This window comes from Chrysemys picta, chromosome 1 (assembly GCF_011386835.1).
Source record: "Chrysemys picta bellii isolate R12L10 chromosome 1, ASM1138683v2, whole genome shotgun sequence".
Classification (NCBI taxonomy): domain Eukaryota; kingdom Metazoa; phylum Chordata; order Testudines; family Emydidae; genus Chrysemys; species Chrysemys picta.
The window spans coordinates 148,608,099-148,623,652 of NC_088791.1; the positions used below are offsets into that span (position 1 = coordinate 148,608,099).

Sequence of the window (15,554 nt, forward strand, 5' to 3'; positions counted from 1 at the left end):
ACCTCCAAACCCAAGAACTGCCTGCTTCAGGAAGCACAGAATTACAAGTGTCTGGAGAAGACGGTAGAGAGCCAAATGGAGAGATTGCTCCACCCTAGCTGACTATCAGGGGAAGGAGCCACAGAAGAAGTACAAGGGCCAACGTCTAAAGCGGCAAGTGTTATGGGACTGCAGGGGGCAATGTTAACCTTCCTTCTGTCAGCAGTAATACACCTGGAGTTATGTCAGATGACCCTGAATGGAATCTAGTGCTGCAAGCACCTCAGTTATTTATAAATGGGATTGCTCTCCAGGGAGGGAGGATGCAAGGATCTCCAATCATTTGAGAAGCCCGTTAGGGTTTGCCATTGCACCTACTCTGAACTAGTGGGGTCTTTATACCACCAAAAGGTATGTAAGGGGTTGTTCCCTGGCCTCAGTTTCTCACATTTAATGGGTGTCTGCTGAGTGTCCATCACAAGTGGTACAATTCCTGTGCCTCCACAGGTGTGGCACTCCTTAGATGTGGCATTTCATCATCCTATGCCTAAATCTCTGCTTTCCACAGCCCATAGACTAAGGCCATAGGCAGCAGAGCATAAATTACAGCAGCTGACATTCAATATGGGAAACACAAGGGAGGCTTAAAGCACCTTTGTCCCTATCCTCTTTCCCCCCCAATGAATGGAAGGCCCTAGGACCTCTCTTCTCATGTGAAGCACTAGCACTCCCATTGTATACGTCATGCACTTCTGGCCTCATTTCATAACCCCACCTTTATTAAGGGCAGACTTTGGGTGGAATGATCCTGGAGTTTGTTCTGACTCTTCTTGTCAGTTACAATAACTCTGTAGAGCAGGAAGTCTCCCCACTCTAAGGAAAGACCTAGCCTTTAGCACTTTGGAGGGGGATTGTGTTGAGATCAGACTACAGAGAGAACCTTGTCAAGAATTTATGGCAACACTGATGCACTGCTTGCTGACTATTGACATTTAGTGTTCTTTGTAAAGCCCCAGCTTTTGGAGCCATGTGATTACAGGAGAGTCTCAGTTTTCCTTTTTTTGAAGTATGTTTCTAGGCATTATGGTTGTGGAGAAAAGCTTGCATATAAGACCCAAGTGTAAACTAAAAGATAAGGAACCAGAAGGCAAATTAAAATATCCAAAATTTATTTTTTTTTAAATCTCCTGATTTTTATGCCACTCTTGTGACTTTGTTGAGGCCCGACTTGTGATTTTGGAACATCTGGGACTGGCGCCGTTGCAGGCATCTGGGAAATTTCTTTAGTCCTGTTTATAACACAGACAGCGCTGGTTACTACCAGGCCCCCAATATTAGGTTAAAAAAAAAAGAAAAAAATCACACCAACCTGCAGCAGCTTTCCTAGTCTTCTGTTATAGGGCAGCAGCAGTTCCCCTAAAAGTGCAACAAAAGCCCTATAAAATATTCAGGCTCAATAGGTACAAACAGGATTTGAGGCAAAGGGATACACTGAGGGTTACCAAAAGAAACTACACTATTTGCTCAAGAAACTCCCTGAAAAAGCCACTAGCCGTCACCTTCAGCTCCCAACTAAAACCTCTCCAGTGCATCATCAAGGATCTACAACCTATCCTGAAGGACGATCCCTCACTCTCACAGATCTTGGGAGACAGGCCAGTCCTTGCTTACAGACAGCCCCCCAACCAGAAGCAAATACTCACCAGCAACCCCACACAACAAACACTAATCCAGGAACATATCCTTGCAACAAAGCCCGTTGCCAACTCTGTCCACATCTATTCAAGGGACACCATCATAGGACCTAATCACATCAGCCACACCATCAGAGGCTCATTCAACTGCACGTCTACCAATGTGATATATGCCATCATGTGCCAGCAATGCCCCTCTGCCATGTACATTGGCCAAACTGGACAGTTTCTACACAAAAGAATAAATGGACACAAATCAGACGTCAAGAATTATAACATTCAAAAACCAGTCGGAGAACACTTCAACCTCCCTGGTCACTCAATTACAGACCTCAAAGTCGCAATTCTTCAAAAACAACCTTCAAAAACAGACTCCAACGAGAAACTGCAGAACTGGAATTAGTTTGCAAACCAGACACCATTAAATTAGGCTCGAATAAAGACTGGGAGTGGATGGGTCATTACACAAAGTAAAAGCTATTTCCCCATGCTAATTTTTCCCCTACTGTTACTCACACCTTCTTGTGAACTGTTTGAAATAGGCCATCTTGATTATCACTACAAAAGTTTTTTTCCCTCCTGCTGATAATAGCCCACCTTAATTGATTAGTGTCATTAGAGGTGGTATGGCAACACCCATTTTTCATGTTGTGTGTGTGTGTGTGTGTGTGTGTGTGTACACACACACACACACACACACACACACACACACACACATTCCTACTGTATTTTCCACTGCATGCATCCGATGAAGTGGTTTTTAGGCCATGAAAACTTATGCCCAAATAAATTTGTTAGTCTCTAAGGTGCCACAAGTACTCCTCGTTCTTTTTACAGACAATACTAATATCTAGCCCTTATATAGGACTTTCCATCAGTAGACCTCAAAGCATTTTACAAAGGAGATCAGTAGCATTGTCCTAATTTTACAGATGGGGAAATTGAGGCACAGAGAGGGGAAGCAACTGATCCATGGTCACCCAGCAGGCCAGTAACTGAACTCAGATCTCCCGATTCCTAGTCTAGTGGCCTACCTATGAGACTAGAGTACCAGCAACTATAGTCAACAAATGTAAGAGGTATGGGCATCTCAAACCAGACCTCAACCCCGCAAGAGGTCAGAAGAGCGATGCATTGGCTGTGCAGTGGGTGAGGAAGCTTGCTGAATGCCTGACTGGATCATGCCTAGCAGTAGCCAGTGATATTAGTCCCACATTGCCATGAGCAGGCTGAATTCACTCAAATAGAAAACAAAATAAGTCAGTTGTAAATGTTAATGGAGACTTAGGGCTAACAACAGTATCCAGTTAGCAGAATATAATGCTGCTATATCCACAAGCACTTTCACACATCCTGACATCTACATCTCTGTGCTCAACACAATAGCTAACAAAAGAGCTAAACAAGGAGTGTGGATTAAAGGCCCAACAGGGAGGGAAGGAATGGCCCAGAGGCAGGTAATAAAGTTAAAAGAAAAGAAAAAAAAATCCATGTTTCTCACAAAGTTGAGCAATAATCCTAGTACATGGATACAGCTGCTGCAAATAAAATACTCACACACACCCCAAGAATCCTCCCGGTTTAGAAAAAAAAACTATATAAAGCAGACTAAAAAAATTTCTGAATAAATTTAGTGTTTTGAATGCAATGGTGTGAAAGGCACAACCACCACCGAAATCAAACGTGCTATGAAGCATTATTGTAAACAAGAAGGAATAATTGACAGTGAACTAGAGCAGAACTGCAGAGCACACACAGTCCAAGGCTTCACCAGATCCATGCCAGAAAGAGAGGAATGGGAATAGCATGGGGGAGAAAACAAAAAAATACTAACAAAGCCACCGGGGGCGGGGGGGAAGTCACACCACAGCCCCTGATCCAGGAAACTGAAAATGCAGCTGGAGCCATTAAATAATTTCATGGCATATCAACAGAAGGCACATCAGCTGGTACAAGATCAGCTGTCATGCAGCTGAACAAAAAATCCTGAGGGGCTGTCCCCTCTGAACCACACAAAAAAGACAAATGATACCTATGTTAGAGGATAGAGTGTGGGGCTAGCAAAGCACAAGTAACCAGTTCATTTCCACTCTCTCAAAAGGCAAGGTTTCAAGCCAGATATATGCTGTCGAAAACTGTCAGCATAATGCTAACCACGACAGAATGTGCCAGGATAGATATGGACATGAGAGAAGCAGTGCCTAGCGAGAAGATGCTTAGAGTTTAGAAAGTTGGTATAAGTCTCAGGGGATATGGATTAGAGTGTAAAGTGCAGGTGAAGTGGTCAAAGATAAGGTGTGTAAGAACAATGGCCCTGCAATTTATCAAATTCAGATCATCTCCTCTTAACCTGCATACCATATACAAATGGGTTTAAAATGCAACAGGGAATAATTAGGTGAAGTGTTATGTAAACTATTTATAAAGCTATGAACTGTTTGTCAATGGAAAAAGCTGCTAAGAGACATAGTGGAATTGTCTTCAGTGCACCAATATCTCAATGCAGCTTTATTTTGCATGGACTCTTTCATGGAAATTGTATCCTAAAATGCTTTAGTGAGTTAAATACAGACACAGTTTTAAACAAATAATAGCAGGGAGAGAGAGAGATGTTAAGAGATATAGGCAAAGAGAGAACAGTGATGTTTTCAAGCTAAGATTTGAAAATATGGAGACTCAATTAGGAAGAAAGCTGAAGTGTCCAATCAACACCAGGTCTTCAGTGTGGAAACTGTGGAAGATACCTCTTAAGATCCAGCTGGTCCAAGGGAACAGAGATGTCTGGGACATGTCTGTGGATGACAGCTCAGCCCAACCTGTAAAAAAATCAAGTTTTCCCCACAAAGATTTCTCCAACTGTCCAAAGAGGATGGACGATCTTTGCTCGGATTCAATACTCAGAAGAATCAAAAGAACATTTCTGCACAGGGCAGGTGGAGAACAAGACAGTGTGCTGCCTTCCCAGAACCAAGACACAAGACGTCACTCTAAGATAGACTTCAAAAGCATATCCAGTGGGAAATGATTCATTGGTAATGGTTCATATTGTCACTAACAACACTGTGTCATGGGATATTTTCCTGAAGTCATCTTCTCTCTGAACTCAAGTGTGCTGAAGAAGAATATCCAAGGAGATCTTCTCTAAGATCCTTCCTGTCCCATGAGCGAAGGAAGACAGAAGATTCTGGAAGTGAACCACAGGCTAGATAAGTGGTGTAGTATAGAGGGTTTTCTGGAACATTGGTTCACCTTCCAGGGGGAGAAGGGGTTGAACAGTTTGGATGGCCTCCACCTCAGTAGAAGGGGGACTAATCACGTCAGAGACAGGCTGGCTAGAGTAGTCAGGAGGGCTTTGAACTAGCAACAAAAGGAGAGGGTAAAAAGACCACAAAATCAGAATGTTGAGAACAAAATTAAACAAGGAACCCAAGGAACTTAAGGGAAGAAATTCTTTAATTGCCTATACACCAGTGCTAGGAGCCTGGTTAACAAACAAGAGGCATTGGAATTGCTCGTTTATGAGCACAAATTTGATCTAGTTGGTATTAATGAAACCTGGTGGGATGATTCCCATGACTGTAATGTTTAAAAAAAAAAAATCAATGGTTATAACCTATTTAGGAAGGATCGAGTGAGTAAAAAGGGAGGAAGAGTGGCACTCTGTGTCAGAAATGGCATTACTTGTTTCTAATAACTCAGAAGAAAATGATCTTGAGTGCTTATGGATCAATGTCCTAACAACTAAAGCACAAAATGGGGCATTAGTTAGTGCCTTTTATAGGCCACCCAAATCACACTAGGGAACAGGATGACCAGCCCCTTACGCACCTATCTATAATGTGTAGGAAACAGCTGCGTGATCCTAAGGGCACTTCAATTTGAGTGACATACGCTGAAATTCTGATGCTGCCAGTATTCCTAACTGGAAAACATGGGGGACCGGAACTTGGAGGTTAGTTAGGTGCTGCAGTACTCAGCAAAGATCCACAAAGGGACTTAGTGGATCTAGTGTCCTTAAACATTCTTATTTTTCTCAACGGTACAATACAAAATAAGCAAAGAAGAATCAATCTAAGTATGCATTTCTTGGCATTTTCTGTTGATCTGAAACACAGCTTGAATATTATTTAAAGCCATCAGATTTCACTTATTTATCATTTCATTTCTGCTTTTTGCCAGCCATTTTTTTCTAGTACTCACTGGATTCAAGGAGATGTCATTGTAATACCAATTGATGTGTTAGGCAGGTGAAGAAATTATGATCAAAGGATGACACACTTGTCTGCACATGTGTGAAGAGACCCTTTCATTATTCATAACTGGCACTGAAAAAAAAATCTACAGCTAAATTAAGCATGCAGGGTTCAGGGGAACAAAGGTGAATCCCAGCTGCAAGGCCCGTTGAGAACTGGGAGCAATAGCTGGTGTAGAAGCAACAGGGGAAGAAATGAACCTACAGTTTCAAGTTGCTCAGATTCGTTTTTCAAATGGTACAAATACAATGGAATTAGGGTAAATTATATTATCAAAATATATGTATATGCTGATGACTGCAGAATGCTCCCTAAATTCCCAGCTCTCCAAACACCCACAAGCATGGCTAGCTACTGCCTAGTTTCTTGTGCAGCCTGTCAAGGGGTTCACTCATTGCAGGAGCACCTCCTTGTGGCCAGGCACAGAATAGCAGCTGTCTCCCCAGATGGCAGCCCCTGCCAACAGTCACCTTGTCACTGCAGCGCTCTCTCTTCCCACACCTTGGCCCTCCAACTAGGTCACACTTTAATCCACTCCTGCTGGGGTAACAGAGTCCAACCAAGTTATAGACAATGACTTTACAACAGGTCTGCCATCTGTCTCTGGGCTCTGTGATCCTTACACCTTTACCACAGGAGGTTTCAACCCACCTTCCTCGCTGGCTGATAGGAGTACCCAGCCACGACTTCTCGTCTGGATTCCAGCCCAGGGACTCTGCGGCTGGCAGCCAAGGTTTACTCCCTCAGACTTCATGCTACCTCCCTGGAGGGCTTCCTGCCTCTTCTAACCCTCAGAGTGTGACTGTAGATCTCTCTCGCTCACCTGCCTGCCTCTTTACTACAGACTTCCTGGTTTTATAATCACTCTTCCAGCCCCTCCCCAGCTGGGCTTCATCATCAAGGAAGCCTGGCTTTCTCTCTCACAGGTGCTGGCAGGCATGTTAATTGGCCTCTCAGATCCACATTAACCCCCATCAAGGCCTGTGTGGAGTAAACACCCCATCACATACTAGGAAGCATGACCACTCACCCCATCCTCAGAGTAATCCACTGGCTTCCTATTCAATGTGGGATACAAATCAAAATTGCCATCCTGGTTTATAAAACCCACTAGGACTTTCTTCAGCCAACCTCACAGACAAAGAGTAGTTAGCCAGGGAGTGCCAGCTGCACTGTTCACATTCGTCAAAGAGGGCGTGGAAAGGAGGTATGTTTGGTTTAATTATTGTAATACTTTATGATGGTATATTTATAATAGTAAGTAAGGTTTAATGTTTATTTCCACTAAAATGTATCTTTATTAAATAAAGTTTATTTGAATATCTCTGAAGTGTTAATTTCGTGAGCATTCATGGCCAGCCATACAATTTCCATACCCAGATGTGGTCCTCAGGCCAAAATGGGTTGGACAAACATCTGTCAGGGATGGTCTAGGTAATACTTAGTCCTGCCTCAGTGCAGAGGGCCAGATTAGATGATCTGTTGAGGGCCCTTCTAGTACTACATTTCTATGATCTATGTTGTTTCATTTCAGGGCAACTGCACCTATATTTCCCCTCTGTGGTCTAGCAAGGGCATCCCTCTCAGGTTTCCAGCTCCCCTGCTGTTGTCTCCCTTGGATGGAGACTTGCATCTCTCTCCCTTCTAACCAGGTTATTTGCAGGCTGCACAGTTCCCTTCCTGGATATTTCCCAGCAAAGACAGTCTGCTTACAGATCTGCTTGCTTTCTCATCAGAGACCACAAAGTGATTGCTACAGATACAAGTTGCCACACAGTTTTCTAAACAAACCTACTTTATCCTTAAGGTAAAAAGCATTATAGAGAAAAAAATATTAAAAACAATAAAAGAACCTACAAGCATATTAATAAGCTGCCAGAGTTCATCCCAATTTTAACATGGGCTCTGGAAGAATAAGTCCTTCAACCCCACACTCTGGGGGACTCATAGTGGTTACAAGTCCATCACAGCTTCAGCTCAGAAGCAGCACACTCATGACAAGATTAGTCCACTCTTTTATACAGCTCAGGGGTCTTTGAGCTGGAGTTTCCAGAAGCAGGTAATTAGTATACAAGTGTCTGTCCCAAGGGCAGGTTCCAGAGGGGGAGAATTTGCATTCGCCTCACCTCGAGGTGTTTCCTAAGGAAATCCACTTCACATGTATTGTTCCAAAAAGACCTTTAAACGTCCTCATGCTTTCCAGAGATTGCATTAATCTTGTCTTCCTGCTAAAGAAGTTCCATATGATCTCACAATAGCACATAAGCATTTGCATTTCCTATACAAGGCACCCCACAGGTATTAACCCTAGTTCGATAAGGTTTAACTTACTTCAGTAAAATTAATTTAGGATATTACCGGATATTGTCAATCTGTCACATACATATCCAAGTTTTGCATTAACCCTTTTGGTAACAGCATCACACTGTGAGCTCATGTTCAGCTGATTATCCATCACTACCCCCCAGTCTTTTTCAGAGTCACTGTGCCCCAGGATAGAGCCCCCCATCCTGTAAGTATGGCTACATTCTCTCTCTCTTTCTCTCTCTCTCTCTGAAAGGGCTTGTGGACCCCCAGAGGGCCGCGGACCCCAGGTTGGGAACTGCTGCTCTAAACTACAAATTGGCAGCCAGGCGACCTGCAGCCCAAGTAACAGGCCAGGTGATGGGATTAAACTGTGAAATGCCGCATCTTCTTTGTTTGTAACTGTCATAACTATAAAGGGAAGGGTAACAGCCCTCCTGTGTACAATACTATAAAATCCCTCCTGGCCAGAGACTCTGTAAAGGGTTAAAAAGCTCAGGTAACCTGGTTGACACCTGACCCAAAGGACCAATAAGGGGACAAGATACTTTCAAATCTTGGTGGGGGGAAAGGCTTTTGTTTGTGCTCTTTGTTTTGGGGAGAGTTCGCTCTTGGGACTAAGAGGGACCAGACATCAATCCATGCTCTCCAAATCTTTCTGAACAAGTCTCTCATATTTCAAACTTGTAAGTACAGCCAGGCAAGGCGTGTTAGTTTTATCTTTGTTTTCTCAACTTGTAAATGTACCTTTTGCTAGGGTGTTTACCTCTGTTTGCTGTAACTTTGAACCTAAGGCTAGAGGGTTTCCTCTGGGCTCTTTAAGTTTAATTACCCTGTAAAGTTATTTTCCATCCTGATTTTCCATCAGTATATAGTGCCTGCATCTGTAACTTTCACTCTATGCATCTGAAGAAGTGAGGTTTTTACCCACGAAAGCTTATGCCCAAATAAACCTGTTAGTCTTTAAGGTGCCACCAGACTCCTTGTTGTTTCCATCGTGATTGTTTACAGAGATGATTTTTACCTTTTTCTTTAATTAAAAGCCTTTTAAAATAACCTGATTGATTTTTTTCCTTGTTTTTAGATCCAAGGGAGTTGGATCTAGATCCACCAGGAGTTGGTGGGAGAAAGGAGGGGAGATGGTTAATTTCACCTTGTTTTAAGATCCAAGGGGTTGGATGTGTGTTCACCAGGGAGTTGGTGGAAGAGTCTCTCAAGGCTACCCAGGGAAGGGAGTTAGCCCATTGGGAGTGGTGGCAGCAGACCAGATCTAAGCTGGTAGTTAAGATTAGAAGGTTTCATGCAGGCCCCCACATCTATACCCTAAAGTTTAGAGTGGGGAAGGAGCCTTGACATGGTGGCAGAGCAGTGGGATCATTTTAAACCAAAAGCCAGTAAGATTTTTTTTCTCCTTTCTAACTGCTTTCTAACAGAGCTGAAGGTAGATGAATATCTTATCTCATCCTTGCATGAAGGCAGAGGTGTTAAGTTTTTTTTAACATGGGTCTTTGTTAAGAGAAGGGTTAACGCAGTGAGCAAGCAGCTGGCAAAAGGAATTTACAAGCTGAATTGTTTTTTTTCTTTCTACCTCTCGGGTATCGCTAGTGAAAAAGTCTCTGTTAACTAAGCCAGCCCTGAGCTGAGTGCATCCCAGTTTCAGTGAACTGCAGAGGGGTGTGGCCCAGCACAAGAAAGCAGGAAAATGACTACCAGTGAAGCAGCTAACAAACTAGAACCGGCTAGACTGGAAGCAATAGAAAAAGAAAACGAACATAAGAGATGGATGGAACTAAAACAATTAGAAATTAAGGCAGAGGAGGCTGCCCACAAGAGAGCTATGGAGGAGAGGGAAAGAGAGAGGAAGCATGAGCTGGAAGTAGCAAGGGCTAGGCCGGATATATCAGCCAATCCTAGCAACCCCTCTCCAGGTACCGCTTCCCATCCCAGAAAATTCCCCACCTACAAGGCAGGCGATGATACTGAGGACTTCTTAGAAAATTTTGAAAGGGCCTGCCTTGGGTACAGCATCACTACAGACCAGTACATGGTACAGCTGAGGCCGCAGTTCAGTGGACCCTTAGCAGAGGTGATGGCTGAAATGCCTAAGGAACACATGAACGGTTATGAACTTTTTAAAAACAAGGCCAGAAGCAGAATGGGGCTAACACCTGAGCATGCCTGTTGGTGGTTCAGAGCCCTAAGGTGGAAACCAGACGTGTCATTTACCCAACATGCCTACCACATTGGGAAAAATTGGGATGCCTGGATATCAGGAGCAAGTGTTAAATCTACAGAAGAGTTGCCCTTCCTAATGCAAATGGAGCAGTTTTTAGAGGGTGTTCCTGAGGAAATAGAAAGGTACATCCTAGATGGAAAGCCCAAAACTGTAACCGAGGCGGGGGAGATAGGAGCCAAATGGGTGGAGGTGGCGGACAAGAAAAAAGTCTACCTTAGACTTAACCAACTAGTAGCAGTTGGAGCGAATATCAGAACGGGCAACCCGAAACAAAACCTTACCACCGGGGACAACCCAAGGCCCCACCTACATCCCAAGGGAAACCCCAGACGCCTTCTCACCCCACCACACCAGTCTCCACCAACCAACATCACCCTGGTGATACCTTAGCAGGGCGATGTTTTAAATGTAATGAACTGGGACATATAAAGGCCCACTGCCCCAAGAACCCCAACCGATTACAGTTCATTACACCACAATCACACCAAAGATCCCCAGGCCCAGATGCCTCTCAAATACCCTCGGAGGAAAGGGAAATCTTGAGAGCGGGCGGAAAGAAGGTTATCGCGTGGAGGGACACTAAAGCACAATTGTCAACTATCCACCGATCCCTAGTGGACCCCAAACTCATCAACCCAGAGGCTCCGGTGACAATTCAACCATTCATGTCACACTCTTTAACCTTGCCTACAGCCAAATTACATGTCCCGTACAAGGGCTGGTCAGGAATGTGGACTTTTGCAGTCTATGACAATTATCCCATCCCCATGCTGCTGGGGAAACACTTGGCCAACCATGTGAAGATAGCCAAGAGGGTGGGAATGGTCACCCGCAGCCAGGCTAAGCAAGCTTTCACACCTATCCCTGTTCCTGAGCCGTCCACCAGGGCTCTGTCTGTGTTACCAGAGACCCAGACAAAGGTGATGGAACCGGATCCCCTGCCAACGACTGCAACAGCCGTAGTGGATCCAATCCCAGAGACCCAGCCAAAGCCAGTCCCAGAACCGGAACTGGCAATGCAACCAGCACCAGAACCATTGCCAGCACTGAGTCCAGCGCTTGCAAACCCGTCTACAACTCCAATGCCAGAGGGCACTAGCGAGCCTGAACTGCCCGAAGCAGCAGATAACCCTACCCAAGAGGCTCAGCCAGAGCCTGAAATACTACGTAGTGCACCAGCGGAGAGCGGTTCACAGTCAACGGAAACAACCCCAGCACCTGCATTGCTTCCAGAGGGACCAAGCCCAAGTCCACAGTCCAAGGAGGAACTGATGTCTCCAGCATCAAGGGAACAGTTCCAGGCCAAGCAGGAAGCAGATGACAGCCTTCAGAAAGCTTGGGTGGCGGCACGGAACACCCCACCGCCTCTCAGCTCTTCTAACTGATCCTGGTTTGTTGTAGAACAAGGACTTTTATACAAGGAGACTCTTTCTGGTGGGCACCAGGAAGACTGGCATCCTCAAAAACAGTTGGTAGTTCTCACTAAGTATCGGGTAAAGCTCTTGAGCTTAGCCCATGATCATCCCAGTGGCCATTCTGGGGTGAACAGAACCAAAGACCGGTTGGGGAAGTCCTTCCACTGGGAGGGAATGGGCAAGGATGTTGCTAATTATGTCCGGTCTCGTGAGGTGTGCCAACGAGTGGGAAAGCCCCAAGACCAGGTCAAAGCCCCTCTCCAGCCACTACCCATAATTGAGGTCCCATTTCAGCGAGTAGCTGTGGATATTCTGGGTCCTTTCCCAAAGAAGACACCCAGAGGAAAGCAGTACATACTGACTTTCATGGATTTTGCTACCCGATGGCCGGAAGCAGTACCCTTAAGCAACACCAGGGCTAAAAGTGTGTGCCAGGCATTAGCAGACATTTTTGCCAGGGTAGGTTGGCCCTCTGACATCCTTACAGATTTGGGAACTAATTTTCTGGCAGGGACCATGAAAAACCTGTGGGAAGCCCATAGGGTGAATCACTTGGTTGCCACCCCTTACCACCATCAAACCAATGGCCTGGTAGAGAGGTTTAATGGAACTTTGGGGGCCATGATATGTAAATTCGTAAATGAACACTCCAATGATTGGGACCTAGTGTTACAGCAGTTGCTTTTTGCCTACAGGGCTGTACCACATCCCAGTTTAGGGTTTTCACCATTTGAACTTGTGTATGGCCACGAGGTTAAGGGGCCATTACAGTTGGTGAAGCAGCAATAGGAGGGGTTTACGCCTTCTCCAGGACCTAACGTTCTAGACTTCGTAAGCAACCAACAAAGCACCCTCCGACACTCTTTAGCCCTTGCTAAAGAAATCCTAAAGGATGCTCAGGAAGAGCAAAAGGCCTGGTATGATAAACATTCCAGAGAACGGTCCTTCAAAGTATGAGACCAAGTCATGGTCTTAAAGGTGCTCCAGGCCCATAAAATGGAAGTGTCGTGGGAAGGACCATTCACGGTCCAGGAGCGCCTAGGAGCTGTTAACTATCTCATAGCCTCCCCCACCTCCAACATAAAGCCTAAGGTATACCATGTTAATTCTCTTAAGCTGTTTTATTCCAGAGAATTAAAGGTTTCCCAGTTTACAGCCCAGGGAACAGATGACGCTGAGTGGCCTGAAGGTGTCTACTACGAAGGAAAAAGTGACGGTGGTGTGGAAGAGGTGAACCTCTCCACGACCCTTGGACGTCTGCAGCGGCAGCAGATCAAGGAGCTGTGCACTAGCTTTGCGCCAATGTTCTCAGCCACCCCAGGACGGACTGAACGGGCATACCACTCCATTGACACAGGTAAACCAGAGGGGGAAATACGCTTTTGCGTGGACTACCGTAAGCTAAATGCTGTAACTCGTCCCAACAACTATCCAATGCCATACACAGATGAGCTATTGGAAAAATTGGGACATGCCCAATTCATTTCTACCTTAGACTTAACCAAGGGGTACTGGCAAGTACCACTAGATGAACCCGCCAAGGAAAGGTCAGCCTTCGTCACCCTGGCAGGAATGTATGAATTTAATGTGCTCCCTTTCGGGCTGCGAAATGCACCCGCCACCTTCCAAAAACTTGTAGATGGTCTCCTACCAGGATTGGGAGAATCTGCGGTTGCCTACCTCGATGATGTGGCTATTTTTTCTGATTCATGGGCAGAACACCTGGAGCACCTGGAAAAAGTCTTTGAGTGCATCAGGCAGACAGGACTAACTGTTAAGGCTAAAAAGTGTCAAATAGGCCAAAACAGAGTGACTTACCTGGGGCACCAGGTGGGTCAAGGAACTATAAATCCCCTACAGGCCAAAGTGGATGCTATCCAAAAGTGGCCGGTTTCAAAGTCAAAGAAACAGGGCCAATCCTTCTTACGCTTGGCCGAATATTATAGGCGATTTGTACCACACTACAGCCAAATCGCCGCCCCACTGACAGACCTAACCAGAAACAAACAGCCAAATGCAGTTCAGTGGACTGATGAGTGTCAAAAGGCCTTTAACCAGCTTAAGGCGACACTCATGTCTGACCCTGTGCTAAGGGCCCCAGACTTTCACAAACCGTTCCTAGTAACCACAGATGCGTCCGAGCAGGGTGTGGGAGCAATTTTAATGCAGGAAGGACTGGATCAAGAATTCCATCCTGTCGTGTTTCTCAGCAAGAAACTGTCTGAGAGGGAAAGCCACTGGTCAATCAGCGAAAAGGAATGCTACGCCATGGTGTACGCGCGGGAAAAGCTACGCCCGTACGTTTGGGGACAGCGTTTCCAACTACAAACCGACCATGCTGCGCTACAGTGGCTTCATACCACCAAGGGAAATAACAAAAAAAACTTCTTCGGTGGTTTTGATTTTGATTTTAAAATACAACACATTTCAGGAGCTTCTAACAAAGTGGCTGATGCACTCTCCCGTAAAGTTTCCCAGAATCAACTGGTTAAAAATTGTCCTTGGAATGTGGGACATATTGTTAGTTTTTATATAATCAGTAGTATGTCTAAAGGTGCATGTGTCTTATTAACTCTGTTTTCTCCTAGAGCTCCAGGAAGAAATCACAGCCAGTGTGGAACCGGCTGTCCAACACTATCTGTGATTTGGGGGGCATGTCATGACTATAAAGGGAAGGGTAACAGCCCTCCTGTGTACAATACTATAAAATCCCTCCTGGCCAGAGACTCTGTAAAGGGTTAAAAAGCTCAGGTAACCTGGTTGACACCTGACCCAAAGAACCAATAAGGGGACAAGATACTTTCAAATCTTGGTAGGGGGGGAAGGCTTTTGTTTGTGCTCTTTGTTTTGGGGAGAGTTCGCTCTTGGGACTAAGAGGGACCAGACATCAATCCATGCTCTCCAAATCTTTCTGAACAAGTCTCTCATATTTCAAACTTGTAAGTAAACAGCCAGGCAAGGCATGTTAGTTTTATCTTTGTTTTCTCAACTTGTAAATGTACCTTTTGCTAGGGTGTTTACCTCTGTTTGCTGTAACTTTGAACCTAAGGCTAGAGGGGGTTCCTCTGGGCTCTTTATGTTTAATTACCCTGTAAAGTTATTTTCCATCCTGATTTTACAGAGATGATTTTTACCTTTTTCTTTAATTAAAAGCCTTTTTAAATAACCTGATTGATTTTTCCTTGTTTTTAGATCCAAGGGGGTTGGATCTGGATCCACCAGGAGTTGGTGGGAGAAAGGAGGGGGGATGGTTAATTTCGCCTTGTTTTAAGATCCAAGGGGTTGGATGTGTGTTCACCAGGGAGTTGGTGGAAGAGTCTCTCAAGGCTACCCAGGGAAGGGAGTTAGCCCATTGGGAGTGGTGGCAGCGGACCAGATCTAAGCTGGTAGTTAAGCTTAGAAGTTTTCATGCAGACCCCCACATCTGTACCCTAAAGTTTAGAGTGGGGAAGGAGCCTTGACAGTAACATTTATTACTCGTTTGGAACCATAAATAAAATGTTTGGTTACTGCAATATCAATAACCAGTGACATTTTAACAATGCTGGCAGAGCAGGAAAGAAAGTGTATTCATGTGAATGAGTCATGGGAGGCCAGTGTGCTCCCTATCCATCTTCCCTCCTTTGGGTCTATTGCTGAACTGCTTCTGAAAAAAAGAGAGAACTTTGAGAAC

The 15,554-nt window shown here is 44.9% G+C and overlaps 1 long non-coding RNA gene across 1 annotated transcript; it reads right to left on the reverse strand.

Annotated features, from left to right (window-relative positions):
• Positions 1-715: 715 nt before the first annotated feature.
• LOC135976538 (uncharacterized) lies at positions 716-7,062 on the reverse strand. The gene is made up of 3 exons (XR_010593751.1): positions 6,578-7,062; positions 1,349-1,395; positions 716-1,268 (listed from the first exon to the last, which is right to left on the reverse strand). It is a non-coding gene; the product is annotated as an uncharacterized LOC135976538 (long non-coding RNA).
• Between the last annotated feature and the right edge of the window lie 8,492 nt (positions 7,063-15,554).